This window comes from Homarus americanus, unplaced genomic scaffold (genome assembly GCF_018991925.1).
Source record: "Homarus americanus isolate GMGI-L3 unplaced genomic scaffold, GMGI_Hamer_2.0 scaffold31037, whole genome shotgun sequence".
NCBI lineage: Eukaryota > Metazoa > Arthropoda > Malacostraca > Decapoda > Nephropidae > Homarus > Homarus americanus.
This window is the reverse complement of record NW_024722227.1, coordinates 3,213,362-3,223,082: the sequence shown is the minus strand read 5'-3', so window position 1 is coordinate 3,223,082 and position 9,721 is coordinate 3,213,362. Positions and strand designations below refer to the sequence as shown.

At 41.0% G+C, this 9,721-nt stretch overlaps 1 protein-coding gene across 1 annotated transcript in view; it reads left to right on the top strand.

Moving 5' to 3' along the window:
- The first annotated feature begins 1,040 nt into the window (after nt 1-1,040).
- Nucleotides 1,041-9,721, top strand: part of LOC121862543 — a 119,831-nt gene continuing 111,150 nt past the window's right edge. The window contains exon 1 of the mRNA XM_042360844.1: nt 1,041-1,214. The gene's annotated coding sequence lies outside the window, so the exon portion shown is untranslated. The remainder of the gene's footprint in view (nt 1,215-9,721) is intronic.

The window sequence follows — 9,721 nt, the reverse complement described above, 5'->3', positions numbered from 1 at the left end:
AGGACAATTTTTGTGGGCAAAAGACAGAGAGGAGAGTGGCTGTCGGGGAGGGTAAGAAGGACTTTCCCCTCACCCCTCCTTCACCCCTCCTTCACCACTCCTTCACCCACACCTCCTAACCAGTAATATAGTGAGTAGTTAAGTCGTTAATAATGAATAAATACAGAAAATAATCCCCTTTCGTGGATTTTCGGGCGAATTTTTACAGCCGTAGCGGAATTAAGACAAATTGTAACTTATGGTTAGTTTAAAAATGTTGATATGGAATGAAGGGTTATAGAGGTTATAGGAGATACATAAAGAGAGAGATGAGAGGAAATTATCTCCTGTACCTAAGTAGTGAAGATGAGAGATGTCAGTAGCGGAGATGTGAAGCCATACAGTATTTCTGTTATATTTGAAGCTCCTTGATCATTTTATTGAAGCTTTCGAACACATTACTAGGAACACAAAATTCATCCCATAATTAGAGCTTGACGAACACTGCTTAAAACCTTCAACTCTAGGTTAACTTACATACATAACGAGCTTGACGAACACTGCTTAAAACCTTCAACTCTAGGTTAACTTACATACATAACGAGGTTGACGAACACTGCTTAAAACCTTCAACTCTAGGTTAACTTACATACATAACGAGCTTGACGAACACTGCTTAAAACCTTCAACTCTAGGTTAACTTACATACATAACGAGCTGCTAGTATGAGCGCTTATTAGCATCAACCTAAAGCTAAAAAGAAAGAAAGAAATATCAGAAACAGGTGGGGTTTTTTCCGATGTTCTGTCAAATAAGTTTTAATACCATGACAATCGATCCACAATCACACTTCGGGAGATCTTCACTGACGCTTGATACTGACGACGGTGTTGTGAGGAAATTTCTGGCGTAAGGAAGGAAGCGGTGACCTTAATCCTCGTCTTATTCAATTCTCTTCAGGATAACGAACGACTGCGTGTATTTTTTGACTTGAGTGTGTGTGCGAGTGCGTGTGTGTGTGTGTGTGTGCGTGTCTTAGTGTTTATGTGTTCTAGCTAAAATACACACAAAATAGTGAAGTGTTGTACTGTACATGACTTATATAACATCACAAAATTAACAAAACGGGATTCATTATTACAATCAATGACAGCAGCAGCAATAATCTACAAGTTCAACATCAACAAGTACAGTCATAACATCAGCTGAGGAACCTATACTACCAGAGACTTCAGGTAAGTTGTGGTTTACACGCTTTGTTTTCGTGTTTTTAATAGACAAATGAACTGATTTCTTAAAGTTATACTACAGAACATCATAGAGGGTAAGAACAGCCTTGGCGAGTTGGTTCTTTGGTAGTGAAAGGTGTGTTAACAGTTATATTATACCGTAAAAATATAACATTTATTTCCACACTATGAGTCTGTAAGCCACTTCCCCTGTATACCTGCGTTTGATACTTGTTAGTTCATCGGGATATATATAATTGCATTCAAAAAAAAAAATATATATATACATATATAATAATACAATTTCCAATGATGCTCCAGAATCTTGTACCGCCTCGGGCTGACTAGTGACGCGAGGAGTAGCAGTGTGAAACTTTATGATCGAACTTCATTGCCGGACTAGAGTGAAAACAACGCCTGGAGCGGGGGAGGGATTATATTAATGGGTCTTGCTCTCTCTGCCTCAAAAAGGAAATCAAATATTAACACCTTGATGGGTACTATGGGTCTCTCTGTGCTGAATAAAATCTTCTGAAGTTAACTAAATAAAATATTGAAAGTGATGTCCAGTAGTGAAGGAGTTAAAAAGAAAATGGTCTCTTATTATTCAATTCCTATTAATCAACACCTCCTATTATTCAACACCTCCTATTAATCAACACCTCCTATTAATCAACACCTCCTATTATTCAACACCTCCTATTATTCAACACCTCCTATTAATCAACACCTCCTATTATTCAACACCTCCTATTAATCAACACCTCCTATTATTCAACACCTCCTATTAATCAACACCTCCTATTATTCAACACCTCCTATTATTCAACACCTCCTATTATTCAACACCTCCTATTATTCAACACCTCCTATTATTCAACAACACCTCCTATTATTCAACACCTCCTATTAATCAACACCTCCTATTATTCAACACTCCTATTATTCAACACCTCCTATTATTCAACACCTCCTATTCAACACCTCCTATTATTCAACACCTCCTATTATTCAACACCTCCTATTAATCAACACCTCCTATTATTCAACACCTCCTATTATTCAACACCTCCTATTATTCAACACCTCCTATTAATCAACACCTCCTATTATTCAACACCTCCTATTATTCAACACCTCCTATTATTCAACACCTCCTATTATTCAATCACGTATGTCTTTCAAATCTAGTTGTCTATGACATTTTATTCACGGCAGCATCTCCGACATTTTATTCACGGCAGCATCTCCGCGTCAAGTTTCTTTGGATCCCGTCACATATAGGAATAACTGCCTGTGACACTGTTGATCGGCTTGCCAAAGAAGCGACACAAGAAGAAGATACTGAAGCCACTCTCGCCCTCTCCCTGAATCATCTCAAATCTCGCATACACGCCACACAACGAGAAGCATTCAACGAAAATTGGACACACCTGAAACAACGGGGTAGCGTCACACTATGGCACTATGACGCTGTAACCGGTGACGACAACCGCCACTACAAAGAGTATCAATCTCTGACTCAATCTCAACGGATTATGCACACGAGACTGCGCCTAGGGTACAGGTACCTATGGGAGTACACTGGCAACCCTGAGCCTGGCCGCACTGTTTGTAAACTTTGTGGCCAACCCGACTCTCACACCCTCTCTCACTACACCCTCACTTGTCCTATGACCTCCTCCTATAGGTCCCCAGCCGTTACCAACACCTCTTCCCTCCCTGACCAGATATCCCTCCTCCTAGTCACAGGCCTGGCACTTGACATTATTAGGGACCTGCCACACTTTGCCATAAACAGATGAAATGTACCGGGAACTTTCCCTCCACACACTCATCATTCTGTCACTTTATGTAACTTGCTGACAAAACCTATGACCCTTCAGGCTTCTACGCCCTGAATGCATGATTCATAAAGGCAAGCATGAACTTAGCATGCTTCCCAGATGGGCGCTGTAAACGCTTCTGCACTTCACCTTGCACAGGATGTAAGGGGGTGCCCAATAAACTAGCCCCTCCGGGGCAATCTAAAAATCTAAAATCCCTCTCCTCTTACTCATAGGTTAACTCCACACACATTTACATTTAAAACACCTGCAGATCTTTCACGTCCACTCTCCTTTGATCTGACAGACATTTCTCACACCAAAGATCTTACTTTAACATCAAAAGACTGACCTCTAAATATTCCTTTTTAAATAACTGAATAAATTATCATCCTGTTAATTTATCTTTCTGTGTGTATTCATTTTTAACATCTATAATTCTGGACCAACTCAAGTCTAAGAACCTTAATTAGAATCAGTACGTCTTCGCTTAGTTTTGTGTGTTAGTTAATACTTTCCTCTCTTCAACTGTTTTACCTCGTCATATAAGCCTTAATATCCAACATGGCCGCCATACACACCATATATAAGAACCAGTCCCCTTTATACCTCCTTAACAAGATCCCATATAAAACCGTGTGCCTTATCAATAACCTGAGGCCCTTACTTCCCCCCTCTCTATGTTCGTAATTTAATCTCCTTTCATTCTATTAATAGTTTCGTATTATGTGCACTCATGAAATTCAATTCGAGGGTTTCCTATCAGTATGGTTCAATATTTCTCCCGTCTCGCATTTCTTCCGCCCCCCCCCCCATAGTCCAGTTTCATCCCAAATATTATTATTATTATTCATTTCAATTATATCTTTTGAAATAAAGATCCTAGACTAGTTGAACTTTTTTTTTATGATGTATGATTAACCGCGCTACAGCTCACAGGAGGGAAATTTGAATTGTTATTAAGATGAACCATTTATATTATTCTTTCATCAACCTGTAGTAATGAAAGTAGGCTGAAGCGTCTGGCCCTCACCTGGCTCTGACGTCTTGCTCAAAGTCAATTCACGAAAAACCGAGGATTTTTTTTATATTGAAAGGAAAATATGTAAGAAAAACGTCCTCAGCTGCTTTATTCTTAATGATCTTGATATAAAGACAAGGTTCGTGTGGTACAATGTGACTACTTCAACTTTCCTAAACTTTTTTCAAGAGATAGCAACAGCAGGAGAGACCAGAGGTGGTGATGTCAGTCGTCCACAGCGGTGGGCGTTGTATGTCTGACCAGTCCCACGATAGACTCTTATCAGTGATTAACTTTACTTGTGAGATGCGTATTAAACACATATGTTAATTACTTGTACAGTCAAAGAAAAAAGTCGTGTCGCGGTTTTGTCCGAAGATTAAATATAACTCGTGAAACATTATGAGAGCCTCCTACCACAAGGCAGAGTGCACCAAAAGTTTAGCTCTTCGGCATAAGTTTTCACCAAATTTCACGACGCGACTTTTGTCTTTCATTGCACATAAGCGCTAAAACAAGCTGCGGTAGTGTAAATGTAAAATATTGCATGCAATTTTAATCACCGGCAACACTACACTCTGCTTGATGACTTTCAGGTTTCAACACAGTTTTTCGTTATATTTTTTGTAGACTTTATTAAATAAATACACTCATAATAATGTAGGTCATATTAAAATTAATTTTCAAAACACTGTACGGCTTAACTAGCAACAAAAATGTAAACGTATTTAATTTCTGCATTTAGAAATTGCAGTGTCAGTATCCTGTGATCATTGTTAACACATGAAGTGAATGTCGTTAGTATAATTATTCCTATGCGCTGTGGAAATGTTCGTTTTAAAGAATTTCATCAGTATAATTGTGGTTATATGCGGCGGCCTTATGATTATATCTGTAAACTGGGTGTCAAACGGTTATTATTCTGTTGGGGAGTGCAACACGGGAGAGACTACTGTTGGCCCTGTTGTCTCCTATAACCAATACTTTAATGTGCTGTTTCCACTCTGACCCTAATGACCCGTCAAGTATATGAGACCTGAATTTCACTTATTATTTGTCCAGAATTGAATTTTTCTACGAATATTTTTTTCTAATCCTGCAATGGTGTCAGAGATGATAAGGTACTCAACTCTGTCAGGATTTAACAGTCGAGCGTAAAGGAAAAAAAATCATCTCCGTCAGGAAGTGAGTAAGTGAGTGAGCAGCAGTCATGCATAGAGCTAACTTTACGAATATTAATAAACTCACTAATCACTTTTTATCTCTGTGTTCTATATAACGAGGTAAAAAAGACTAACTTCATTCAACAGTTTAAACAATTTCTTAAACAAATGAATAATACTTTAAAAAAAAAAATTGTATTCATTAACTTTATTTATTTATTTTTGTATCTACAGAATCATCACTTTTGTCTACATTCTCTTCGTGTAATTATCATCCACATAATTATTCATCTAAAAATTTATACCTGTTAATGTTCATGTTCTTCCAAGGACAGGTAAGAGAAGGTTATTTGTGGAACAACACCAACAAAACCTGACGCCCGTGAGAGAGATTTCACACTTAAAAAAACTTGCCTCCTGGAACAAGACAACCACTCAGCTGGTCGTTAATGGGGACGACCTGTATTGCCTCAAGAGTGTATTAATACTCCTCGGGAATGTAGTAAAATCTAAAGTTTTCTCTAAATTATCCTAGAACTAGATCTTGAGAGTCTCTGATTATGAGAGAATGGTAACTTAGGTTTTATGGTTCTCGTAATTTTTTGAAGAGGAAAGAGTATTGGGATCACTGGTTATAATAGAAGCACCAAGAACACCATAATGAGCCACGCCACACCTGTAAACCACACCTGTTATATCATCATCAGTACTGGTCACGTCACACCTGTAAACCACACCTGTTATATCATCATCAGTACTGGCCACGTCACACCTGTAAACCACACCTGTTACATCATCATCAGTACTGGCCACGTCACACCTGTAAACCACACCTGTTACATCATCATCAGTACTGGCCACGTCACACCTATAAACCACACCTGTGCACTATCAATATTGCCACCACGTTCCAGGATCTGTGACCACACCTCCAGTAACTGAGTGAAGCAAGAGCGTCAGAACATAAACCCGCGTTTGACATTGCATCAGGAGGTTGTTGGGCTGTAGAGGGTCGATCACGGCATCACTTACTCTGGTCAAACTCACTGGCCTGTAAATCACCTTTTTTTTTTACTATAAGACTCAGATATCCTAATTTCCAGTCGCTGGGAGCTGGGTTTTTTCGTAATTAATTATCTAGAGCAATATTTTAAGGAGCTCTGTTTTAACACTCTTGGATACACGCTACCAGGGCCAGATGTCTTATGAACCTTGAGCTTTGATTATTATTGTACTTCATCTGACACTGATGTACTCCGATAACGATGTTACCCCTGAAATATTTCCCGTTTTCTGTTATAGCATCGGTGACGGTATACAAGGCCAACCAGGTGTAAACAGCAGGAGGGGTCAGGAGGGAAATTACAGTACAAGCAATTATGTACATCACTATCTTATATATTTTCTTCGTTTTATAGAAATTTTTATGCAAAGAATCTATACAAGTCAATTAAATAGTTTAGTTTAGTTTGTGGTTTTTAGTTCTCAACAGACGAGTATTACTATTACCTGAAACGTTTGCTATAGAAGAAACAGAATTACAAGCCAACTGTTACTGAAAGTAGGTCGTCCTCCACCAACATAGAGGGTGGTGGTAGGTCGTCCTCCACCAACATAGAGGGTGGTGGTAGGTCGTCCTCCACCAACATAGAGGGTGGTGGTAGGTCGTGCTCCACCAACATAGAGGATGGTGGTGGTAGGTCGTCCTCCACCAACATAGAGGGTGGTGGTAGGTCGTCCTCCACCAACATAGAGGGTGGTGGTAGGTCGTCTCCACCAACATAGAGGGTGGTGGTCGTGCCCACCAACATAGAGGATGGTGGTAGGTCGTCCTCCACCAACATAGAGGGTGGTGGTAGGTCGTCCTCCACCAACATAGAGGGTGGTGGTAGGTCGTCCTCCACCAACATAGAGGGTGGTGGTAGGTCGTCCTCCACCAACATAGAGGGTGGTGGTAGGTCGTCCTCCACCAACATAGAGGGTGGTGGTAGGGATGAGCCACATTAAGTCTCCACATCACCTCACAAAGCCTCTTACCAACAGACAATCCCTTCAGGGTAATAGAGGCAAGTTACCCAACCTAACCAGGGTAGTTGTAGAAGCATTATTGTCCCTCCTCTTCTATCATGATCGACTCCCTGATGATGCCACAACACACACACACTAACTACCATAATCTACGTCATATTAGATGCATATTGTCTCCGTGCTTGGTAGGATGGATGATGTCCTACCACCACCAAGAAGGATGTCACTATAGTAGGAAGGAGTTATGGGGACCACTAACAGGTATTGGCAGGTGTTGATCTTGAGTGAGGAGCGACGCTTATTGACACCTTACCTCCCCACGTGACAATTATTGAAGACGATCCTCACACTCCTAATGGCTGACGACACCACACCAGATCACATTCGCTAGAACCTAACCTAACCTAAGCTAATCTAACCTAACCTAACTTAACCTAACTTAACCTAACCTAACCTAACCTAACCTAACCTGAACTTCTGATGACGTTTCGGACCCACTGAATACTAAGCTTACATTATGAAAATAGGCAGTTACCAATGTACTGCACTCGACCGCCTTCACATCTCCAACTGTAATGGTAGGTGACCCTGGAGTGCCCCGAGCGTGAACCAGCGACCCTCAGGAGGAGGAAGAAGCTAAGTTATTCAGAGAAGAACAGTGTATGTGATGGTGTTGAGTGGGAGGAACAGTGTATGTGATGGTGTTGAGTGGGAGGAACATTGTATGTGATGGTGTTGTGTGGGAAGAACAGTGATGTGATGGTGTTGTGTGGGAAGAACAGTGTATGTGATGGTGTTGTGTGGGAAGAACAGTGTATGTGATGGTGTTGAGTGGGAAGAACAGTGATGTGATGGTGTTGAGTGGGAAGAACAGTGATGTGATGGTGTTGAGTGGGAAGAACAGTGTATGTGATGGTGTTGAGTGGGAAGAACAGTGTATGTGATGGTGTTGAGTGGGAAGAACAGTGTATGTGATGGTGTTGAGTGAGAAGAACAGTGTATGTGGTGGTGTTGTGTGGGAAGAACAGTGATGTGATGGTGTTGAGTGAGAACACAACACCAGCCATTGTGAAACACGTCAACATGATACATTAATTACTGTAACAATGCACAATAATAATGCCTGGTCATGCAAGGAGCAACCAACAATTAAAATGACTCAAATACCATAATAAAAATTAAATAATAACAAATAAGAAGAAAAAAATGAATTCATTATCTAAAAAGTTTATCACCTCGATCACATTTTTTTTTTTCAGATCGCATAAAGGAAATTATTCTTTATTTCACTCCATCACAGCCATTACCGAGAGTAGAATATTCTCAGGGAAAATACAACATATCAGTAAATGGAAGAGATGAAGTGGCAGCGGAAGTGGTACAGTACAGCTCAGGATAAACATGAGCTGCGAGACAACACTCACTCACACTGATTACAAAATCTATCACTAGCAATTCTACGGACTTGGCGCACCCACATTCAACTTATCCTCACCACTACTCAGAGGTAGAGTGTAGTGTCGGCCGTGCTGTCTCCTTGCATACTCAAGGCTTATTAGTATACAATGTGTTGTATCCACAGTGTCCTTAAAAGGCATTCATGCCTATGGGATCTGGAATGGATGGCCCGACTCCAGTGAATCATTGAGTCTCCCCCACATTAAATAAAATTACTTTACTGTTTGATATAAGCTCTCTCTCTCTCTCTCTCTCTCTCTCTCTCTCTCTCTCTCTCTCTCTCTCTCCTGTTACCCTAAGGTGAATGTGTCTTGTGTATATCACGGAGTCAGGTGAATATCCGGGTTATGTATCCTAAAGTACGTGTTATGAAGAGGAGTGCCACTGAGAGCTGTTGTGACTACATGTAGGCAGGGCCTGGTTAAGGGGGCCCTACGCCAAGAGCTCTCGGAGGGGCCCGCAGGTATTCATTATCAACCGCAAATAGGAAGATGCCGGGGGTTATATAGGGTACAATATGTCAGGGGTCGACTAGGGGGCCAGGGAGGGAACGGGATGGACAAGATTAACCCCCTTGGCCAAAGGGGGTTAATCTTCTCCACCCAAGGGCCTTGGGCGGCAGGACAGGCCAGACAAGGTATAGGGGAGGGGATGGAAGGTGTTAAACGCTGACCATCGTGAGGGTGCCCGTGATTGTTGATTTTCTTTAAATTTGTAAGAGAACAGTTTTCAAAGACAAAGATTCTTTATCTTATTGTATTTATGGAAATATGTTACGAACAGAGAAAGATAAAACTAAGCTTGGGAAAAGAAAATACTGGGGGCGGGGGCCCTCTGATCTGGGGTAGGGAGGGGGCTACAGGCGCTGGCTGTAAGTTGTCAGGGTCGCCCTTGAAGGTACACTGTGGGGGAACACCTTGTATAACCTGTTGCCTATCCTACAGTACACTTCCTGTTCCTTGTTTTAATGGGCTCTGGTTCCTGGAGACACACAGTACAAAACGACATTATTTGTTT